Genomic DNA, 9,046 nt, shown 5'->3' on the forward strand with positions numbered 1-9,046 from the left:
AGACGAAGGAACTGGGGGTGCAGAGGAGGGCTAGGGGCAAGCTCTAGATGAGGCTGATGGACCCCTTGCAGCCAAATGGGGGGGGAGGGCAGCTAGGAGACAAACCTGAAATGGTAAACAGATCCCTCCCCCTCCCACACCCCCTGCCCTGGAGGAGCCCATCCCAGCCTCCCCGAGCCTCACTGCACCTCCTGACCCAGAAGCCAGTGTGTTTTCTGTCCCTTTTGCAAACACCTCCCTCCCAGCTTCTCCAGCCCATCCCAACCCTACCAGCTAAATCTCATCCCTGGGTCCTCCGGTCTCCAAGAGGCCCCTGAGGAAAGGAAAGAGAACACCCATCGTTTATTCATTCCTTCAGAAAATACGTGCGAACTGCCCACCCTGGTGCTGTCCTAGGCACGTGCAGTACGGTTGAGCAGGGATCCCTACTTCCTGGCTCACATGCCAGCCACACAGAGAGCACTAAATGGAATAGAAGAGAAGGTGGGTGATACGTGACATGGAAGGCGGGACGAAGCAGCACAGGGCAAGGGGAATGGGGCGGCCGCAGTTTAAAAGAGGTGGTCAGGCTAGGCCTTGCAGTGGCGTTGGGGCCGACCGGAAGGATTTGGGGGGAGCTGGCTCTGAGCCACAGTAATGGACCCAAGGCTCACAGCAGCTCCATGAGTCACTTACTTTACAGGCTCAGAGGGTGAATGCATAGCCCGAGGTTGCTCAGCCAGTAGTAAGTGATGAACTCAGGATTCAAACCCAAGTCCACTGATTCTGAACCCACACAGGGAAGTGTAGCGGTTGGGACTGGAGCGTGGATGCCGGGGACCTGGTGAATGAGAGTCGAACCTCAGATTGGCCACATCTTAGCTGAGCCCCAAGCAGGCTACTCTGAGCCCCAGGTTCCTCATCTCTAAATGAGGGTCATGGCAGGGCTCTCCTCGTGGGATAATTTAGAGGATCAGAAAATGCAGTACACGGGGGATTTCCCTGGTGGTCCAGTGGGTTAAGACTCCGAACTCCCAGTGCAGGGGGACTGGGTTCGAACCCTGGTCGGGGAGCTAGAGCCCACATGCATGCCACAACTAAGAGTCTGTATGCCACAACTAAGAAGTCCCCATGCCACAACTAAGAAGCCCGCATGCCACAGCTAAGACCCGGCACAGCCAAAATAAATATAAATAAATAAAAATAAATCTTTTAAAAAGGAAAGAAAATGCAGTACACGAAGTGTTGACGCAGTGCCCGGCACCAGACGAGGCTGCAAAGTGATGACAGATCGTCACCGTCATTAGCTTCATCATCCCCACCGCCAGCATCGCTATCATCATCGACGCTGTCACCTTCATCTTATCCCCATTATCGTCATCACATCGTCATCATTTCTACTGTGCTTCATCTGCCCGAACCACACCCCAGAGCCCCCCACTAAGGGCGTCTGGTCTGTGGCCTGGGCCGGTTGATGGAGCCTCTACCGAGGGGCTGGCTGCCCTGAGAACGCTGCCTTCGTTGATGGGCAGGTTCCCTTTGGCTCCGTCTCCCCCGCGCTTGTTCCCTCGCTCCTCTCTCTCCAGGCTGATGAAATATGGACGAGCTGACAATGGTGTGGCTGCCAAGCTGGCTGCCACCACCCCAGGGAGGGTGATGGATAGCCCAGATTACACTGGCCCGGCAGTGGGGAGGGGGGAGAGCGGCAGCCCCATCCATGTCAGGGCCCTCCGCCCAGTCTCCTCCAGCCCACCTCGTCTGGCAGCGCCTGCCCTCCCAGGAGCTGCCAGGGTCCCCATCCCAAAGGTTTGTGGCCTCTGTCATCTTGGCCCCTCACTACAGCTGGCGGTGGAGAAAGTGCTGGTCTCTTTGCAGATGAGGGACGTGAGGCCAGAGGGGGGAAGAGACCTTCAGAGTGAGTGGCTGTCAAGACTAGAACCTTCCAATTTCCCAGTCTAATGCTTTGCCACGGCCTTGTCAACACCTGTCCAGATACTTGAGGTATTTTCCATACTTGGGGAGCAATGTATCTTGGATGTTCTGAGCCCCGTCCCTGGAGTCAGGGAGTTTGGGTCCCAGCTCTGCCACTTAGAATGCCCTTAGGGAAATTAGTTATAACCCCTGGGCTCAATTTCCCCATCTGTTAAATGGAGATTATGATCCTAGTCATCTCCTGGATTCAGAAGCCCACCTTGGGACTTCCCTGGTGGCGCAGTGGTAGAGAATCCGCCTTCCAATGCAGGGGATGCGGGTTCGAGCCCTGGTTGGGGAACTAAGATCCCACATGCCGCGGGGCAACTAAGCCCACGCGCCACAACTACTGAGCTCGTGCGCCTCAACAAGAGAGCCCGCGTGCCGCACACTACACAGCCCACGCGCCCTACAGCTCGTGCGCCACAACTAGAGATAGAAAACCTGCACATCACAACTAGAGAGAAACCCGCGCGCCACAATGAAAACCCCACGTGCCGCAACTAAGACCCGACGCAGCCAGAAAAAAAGAAATAAATAAAAGAAAGAAAGAAAAATAAGTATAAGATAAATAAATAAAAAAGATTCTGCGCTCCCAATGCAGGGAGTCTGGGTTCGATCCCTGGGGAGGGAACTAGATCCCACATGCGTGCCGCAACTAAGAGTTCGCGTGCCACAACTAAGGTGCCCGCCTGCTGCAACTAAGACTCGGAGCAACCAAATAAATATATTAAAAAAAAACAGAAGCCCACCTTCCCAGAACCATACCTGGGTCAGGGTCTCTGAGGAATGCCGAAGCTCCCTGCCCTTCCCTTTTGCCTCTCCACAACCCTCGTGCATATTCCCCTCCCCTGTGCTGCGCCTTCCACCTGGAATGAACTTCCCCCTCTTCACCTGGCGAGCCCAGGGTCCAGTTCAAATAGCACCTCTGCTGGGAAGCCTTCCCTGGCCCTCATGTTTCTACATGGGGCATATAGCTCCCAATTTGGAAACATCACTGGGCTCGGCCACCCGTGGGCCACAGCCTGGGTCCCACAGCACAGAGGTCCATCACTCGGCTGCCTCCCCCTCAGTGTCCTGGCAAAGTCTTCTCCCTGGAGCCAGAGCAGGGGCTCGCTTTTGATGGAGAAGTCAGTCACGGAGGTAGCAATTGACAAAGGCTCTGGGCTTTATTCCTACCAGAGATGTCTGACTTTCCACAGGGGATTAGAAGTCAGGAATTGCTTTTCACAAACCCGAGGGCAGAATCAGGAGTGGTGGATGTTTACGATGAAGGATAGAATAAAGAAGAGAGGTTTCGATCAGCTGAGACCCTACAAGCCCCCTAAATCCCACCATGCCAACAGCTGCCTGTGTCCCTCTGGGGCCGGGGCAAGTGGGTATCACCTGGACCCGGCCCTGCTATAAACACTTCCTGCTGCAGGATGCATAAAATCTAAAGTCTGGTGCCTGCCAGCTCCCGCCCCACCTGCCTCAAATCTTCTCGCTCCTGGTGTCCACCCCCCACCCCCGTGCACTACTTCCCACCACATGCACATTCCCTTATTTTATTTTTGCTACGCTGACTTCAACGGTCCTCCCTCTGCTGAACTCTGCTGCCTCAGGGCTTTTGCACAGGCTCTTTCCTTTGCTTGCGATGCCCTTTCCTCAAGTCTTCACCTGGCTTATGTCTACTCATTCCCTCAGTCTCCACTGAAATAGCACTTCTTCAAAGATGCCTTTCCCAGCCCCTCGGACTGGGCTGAACCTCTCTTTTTGCTCCCCAGCACCCCGAGCTTTTCCTCCATAGCACTTATCACAGTGTGTGATTGCACATTTTATTTGTATCATTGCTTGCATCCTGAGAGAGCCATGGCCAAGAGCGTGGACTCTGGAATCAGACTGTGTGGGTTTACAAAGAAGTTTTCCCTCACATGAGCTGTGTGGCCCGGGCCAAGTTACTTCATCTTTCTGTGCTTCTCCAGTCTCCTTGTCTGTAAAATGATCCGGTAACATCACCTCCTCGCGGCACTGCTGTGAGAGTTAAATGGGCTTGTGCAGTACAGCACTTGGAACAGCACCTGGTCCTCAGCGGGAGCTTGATACACCTACCTGGATCATGACCATCTGTCTCCAGGTTGGAATGTAAGCTCTGCGAGGGCAGGGACTGTGCCCATTTGTTCACCAACTCACCTCTAGCCCCCGTGCTGGCTACATGAATAAGAAATACTGGCACAGGAGCCAATACATAGTGAATGAATGAAACTATGAACGCTGTAGTGAAGTGTTACCAAAAGTTTCCAGGTTTAGAAACCTTTGTAATTTTAAAGGATTCTATGGACTCTCTCTAAAGGACTTTATGGAGAATAGGTTCACTTCAAGTATTCATTAATGGAGAAAGATAATAATAATATCATATCACCACGTTGCTCTGAGTTCAGTAATGTTTTTTTTTTTAATATAAATTTATTTATTTATGGCTGTGTTGGGTCTTCGTTGCTGCGCGTGGGCTTTCTCTAGTTGTGGTGAGCCAGGGACTCTTTGTTGTGGTGTGTGGGCTTCTCATGGCGGTGGCTCCTCTTTGTTGTGGAACACAGGCTCTAGGCGCCCGGGCTTCAGTAGATGTGGCACGCGGGCTCAGTAGTTGTGGCTCGTGGGCTCTAGAGTGCAGGCTCAGTAGCTGTGGCGCACAAGCTTTGTTACTCCGCGGCATGTGGGATCTTCCCGGCCCAGGACTTGAACCCGTGTCCCCTGCATTGGCAGGTGTATTCTTAACCAGTGGGCCACCAGGGAAGCCCTTTTTGTTTTTTTTGTTTTTTGCGGTACGCGGGACTCTCACTGTTGTGGCCTCTCCCGTCGCCGAGCACAGGCTCCGGACGCGCAGGCTCAGTGGCCATGGCTCACGGGCCCAGCCGATCCGCGGCATGTGGGATCTTCCCGGACCGGGGCACGAACCCGTGTCCCCTGCATCGGCAGGCATACTCTCAACCACTGCGCCACCAGGGAAGCCCTGGCTAATGTTTTTTGGTCATTGGTGATCTCTCGCTGCCGAATTCCGATGGTGCCTGTTCTGACAGTACGATTCTGCCTCTGCGCTCAGACGCTCCCGGCTCTTGGCTGGGGCGGCACTCCACTCCCCTGCTTTTCTCCTGTTCGTGTGGGGCTCATGTGTGGGGCACTGCTGCCCTAGAAACAGGGCAGCTGATGAAAGTAATTGATAGATGCAGAGGACCTCGCCCAGTGCTGGTGCGTGGAAGGCTCCCCATCAGTCTGTTCTCCTCCATCTGCTGCCGGGGAGGCGTGTGAAGGGATGCTTCACCAGGGGCCTGCTGCTGCTTCACGTCTCGGCGCCTCCTGTGGGGTCTGCAGGAATGGACCCAGGGAAGAGGCTGCTGCCTGCCAGCACACACACCGTCTCCCACCCCCACCCCCCTGCTTATTCCAGGCCTCTCCCCTCCCACCCCCTTGCTCACCCGCAGAGCAGCACCCTCACATCGGTCCCCGTCTGGCCCAGTGGCCACGAGGGAGCCCCCCCGCCAGCCCCCACCTAGGGCGGCACTGGCTGGAGTCTGGTCAGATCCTAGGATGCTGACGGCTCCCCTGCATCTCAGTTATGATACCCAGCAGATCGCTGACAGCGGTTCCAGGATAGATGGTTGGACCTGCAGGCTGGGGGACAGGACCAGCGGCTGCTGGGGTTTTGGTGTTTTTTGGGGGTTTTTTTCCATATAAAGTAACAAAGAAATCAAAACAGGTCAATCATTTTTTAATTAAATCAAGCTCACATGAGGAGTACGCTGGATCTCCGAAAAACAGGGCAGCATCATAGGTGCTCAGAATCGCAGAGAATGGAGACTCAGAATCTCAGAGTTGGTTCTGAGTCACAGAATCTTAGAGAAATATATCCTTACGGTACCAGAGTCAAAATTCTTAGAATCGTAGAGCCTTAGGTCTCTAACGAGGAAGGTGGTTAGGAGAAGGGCGCTAGAACACTTAAATGCCCGCATTCTCATCCTGTCGCTTCCAGATTAGCTGTGTGATGCAGGGCAAGTTACTTCACTTTTCTGTTTTTCAGTTTCCCCTGCTGTAACATCAAAGCAGGGCTGTCACGAGAATTCTGTGGATGCTGTTACGACATGCTCTTAGGCCAACATATCTTAGAAGCATAATCCTCGGTGGTCTTTAATTCTACCTTACTGTGCATTGCGTGCAACCCAAGAGATGCTTATCGCCTCCAAAAACAGAGTTGACCACCTCAAGAGACAGCTAATTCTATTTTCAAATAGCTCTGATTGAGAGCTGAGGACTCTTGGGAACTTCTACCCACCATGAGGACTGTCCGTGCCTTCCATTTTTGCTTATTCTCTTCCATGGGGCAGATTTACACGAGTAAAATTCATCATCAGTGCCATTAACCTGCACCAGTTAAGGGCCCAAAGGCTCCACACTAAGTGCTTGCTGCCAGAACTGTTAAACCATGGGCAAGGATGCCCTCTATTCTATACACAGAAGACCCACTCATTCATCCATTCAACAGGCTCTGTTCTAGGTGCCAGGGACTGGGGGATGGGCAGACCCAAGGTCCCTGCACTTGGGAAGCTTACAGTCTAGTGGGAAGGATGCTAATTAGACAAGCAACAGCACTGAGGGTGGTGGGGAAGGTACTGAAAGGGGCAGCACAGGCACCCTGGGTGTACCCCAGGTTCTGGGATGACAGATGGAGGCTAAATTGTATTTCCTTCTAGTTTTCCGCGTGATGTTGAGCACATTTCTGAGCCTTGATTTTCCAAATGACCAAGAAAATTAGAAGCCCTAGGGACTAGGATAGGTAGGCCCACCTCCCCACAGGGCACTGGGAGGTTCCCGAGAGACAACAAAGCAGGTACTGCCGTGGTCTGCCCTCTTCCCCACTAACAGGGTTGAATTGCACACAACCTAAGAGATGATTAGGAGATGAACCCCAGTTGGCTTAAGGCTATCATGGCAGTCTCTGTCCTTTACCACTCATTGGTCTTGAGTGGGCATGTGGTCCCATTCAGAGTCATAATAATATAAAAAGGAATCTCTGGAGGGTGTGGTGAGTGGCAGGATGCTTCAAGGTAAAGATTTTCCTCTTGATGGAAGAGAAAGCCACATGAGGAAAGGTTTCTTTGCTCCTTTCCCTCTGTTCCTATTTTGGACACTGTTGTAAGAGGATGTGATGCCCGGAGTTGTGGCAGTCATCTTGAGACCACGAGAGGTCAAGCCTAAGGACAAGTACCTACGAGCTGAGGGTGCTAGGGTGGAAGACGATGCAATAGACTGAATGTTTATGTCCCCACAAATTGCAGATGTTGAAATCCTAACCCTGGATATGATGGAATTAGGAGGTGGGGACTTTGGGAGGTAATTAGGTCATGAGGATGGAGCCCCCGTGAATGCAATTAGTGCCCTTACAAAAGGGACCCAAGGGATCGTGTGCCCTCTTTCTGCCATGTGAGGATACAAGGAGAAGTTGGCAGACTGCCATCCAGAACCTGATCATACTGGCACCCTGATCTTGGACTTCCAGCCTCCAAACTGTCGTTTATAAGCCACCCGGTCTACGGGACTTTGATAGCAACCTGAATGACTAAGACAGATGGAAAGAACTAGGTGCCAGGTGACACTGTTAAGCTGCAGAATCAACCTTAGGACAACCTACATCCAGACATTTTGCTAAGTAAGCAATAGATGTCCTGTGACATAAGCTACTGATAGCTGAGCTTTCTGTTATTACAGCTAAACACGCCCTGTCTTCACCTCCCCAGTTCCTACTTAACCTTCCAAAGCCAGGGGAGCTATTATCCCTCCTTCATACAGTCTTGCTGACTAACCACAAATGTTTGTCAAGCACTCACATGGCTCCTGTTTTAGGGGACAGTATAGTGGTGATCTTGGAGAGGTAGCCGTGAGCAGCGGCACGAAGCAAGATCTTAATTCCCTGCCTAGTAATTGATCCTGGGGAGCCTGGATGAAAACCAGGAACACTACCCGCCAGCCCAGCAAGGGCTGGAGGCTAGAAGCTGTTTTTCCCTGGCACTTACCCCCAATGAAAAATGCATTTCTCACGGAGGCAAAAACTGTAAAATCAGGTGCAAAGTTTATTATTAGAGACACAGCACAACAACAAGTGGGAGAGCACACAGGGAAACAGTTCAGTTAAGACAGAAGCAAGGCAGAGCTGCACACCGTAGAGAAGGGGTGTGGGCGTCCCCCCTAAGGAGGAGGAGTGCAGTAGAGGCGGTAAAGTCATTTATGTAGGGAGTTCTTCCAGGTGTTTGTCTTCCTTCTGGCCAATCGTCTTGTTTTTCCTCCCTGGCTAATTTGTTTCAGGACCCTCCCCCCAGGTGCAAACGCACCTCTCAGCCAAGATGGATCTCCACGCAAAGGCGTCTGGGAGAAGCAAGGCTCATTATGGCCTGGCATTGTCCCCTGACTTTGGACCCCCAAGGAGCCTTTCTGCGCATGTGTAGTGTCTCCCTTGCCTCCGGCAGGGGCGGGGGCGGGGCGGGGGGGGGGGGGTGGTGGTGGTTCAGGATACCTGATCTCTTGATCCTTTACTCAGACAGGGAGGGAGTTGCCTCTTTGCTGCCTCTTTGTTCCTGCCACGACTGTGTCTTAAGGTGTCCACAAGAGACAAAGCCTGGCTATTAACCCTGTTCCCGTTGTTACTTCCATTTCGGAGCGCAAACAGGAGGCTGATCTTAAATGCCTAACCTGGAACCCACCTATCTCCTGTCTCAGGAAATGCAAACAGGAGGCTAGTTGTAAGTGTCCGGCCTGAAGCCCACTTTTCCTGCCCTATGAAATGTAAACAGGAGGCCAGTTGTAAGTGTCTGGCCTGAAGCCCATCTATCTCCTGCCTCAGTTGGAAGAGAAACAAAAATAATTAAATAGATGATTGAACTGATTATAAATGGTGATGAGTTTTATACATTGAGCGATGGAGTGCTGACATAGAGAATGTCAAAGGAACCCCTTTTGGTCGAGTCATCAAGAAGGCCCTTCTGAGGAGGTGACATTTAATCAGAGCCCTGAACGAGGGCACAGTGCAGGGTGGGGAGATTTCCAGACGGCGAACCGACCTGAGGTGGGA

This window comes from Globicephala melas, chromosome 10, assembly GCF_963455315.2.
Source record: "Globicephala melas chromosome 10, mGloMel1.2, whole genome shotgun sequence".
Lineage (NCBI taxonomy): Eukaryota > Metazoa > Chordata > Mammalia > Artiodactyla > Delphinidae > Globicephala > Globicephala melas.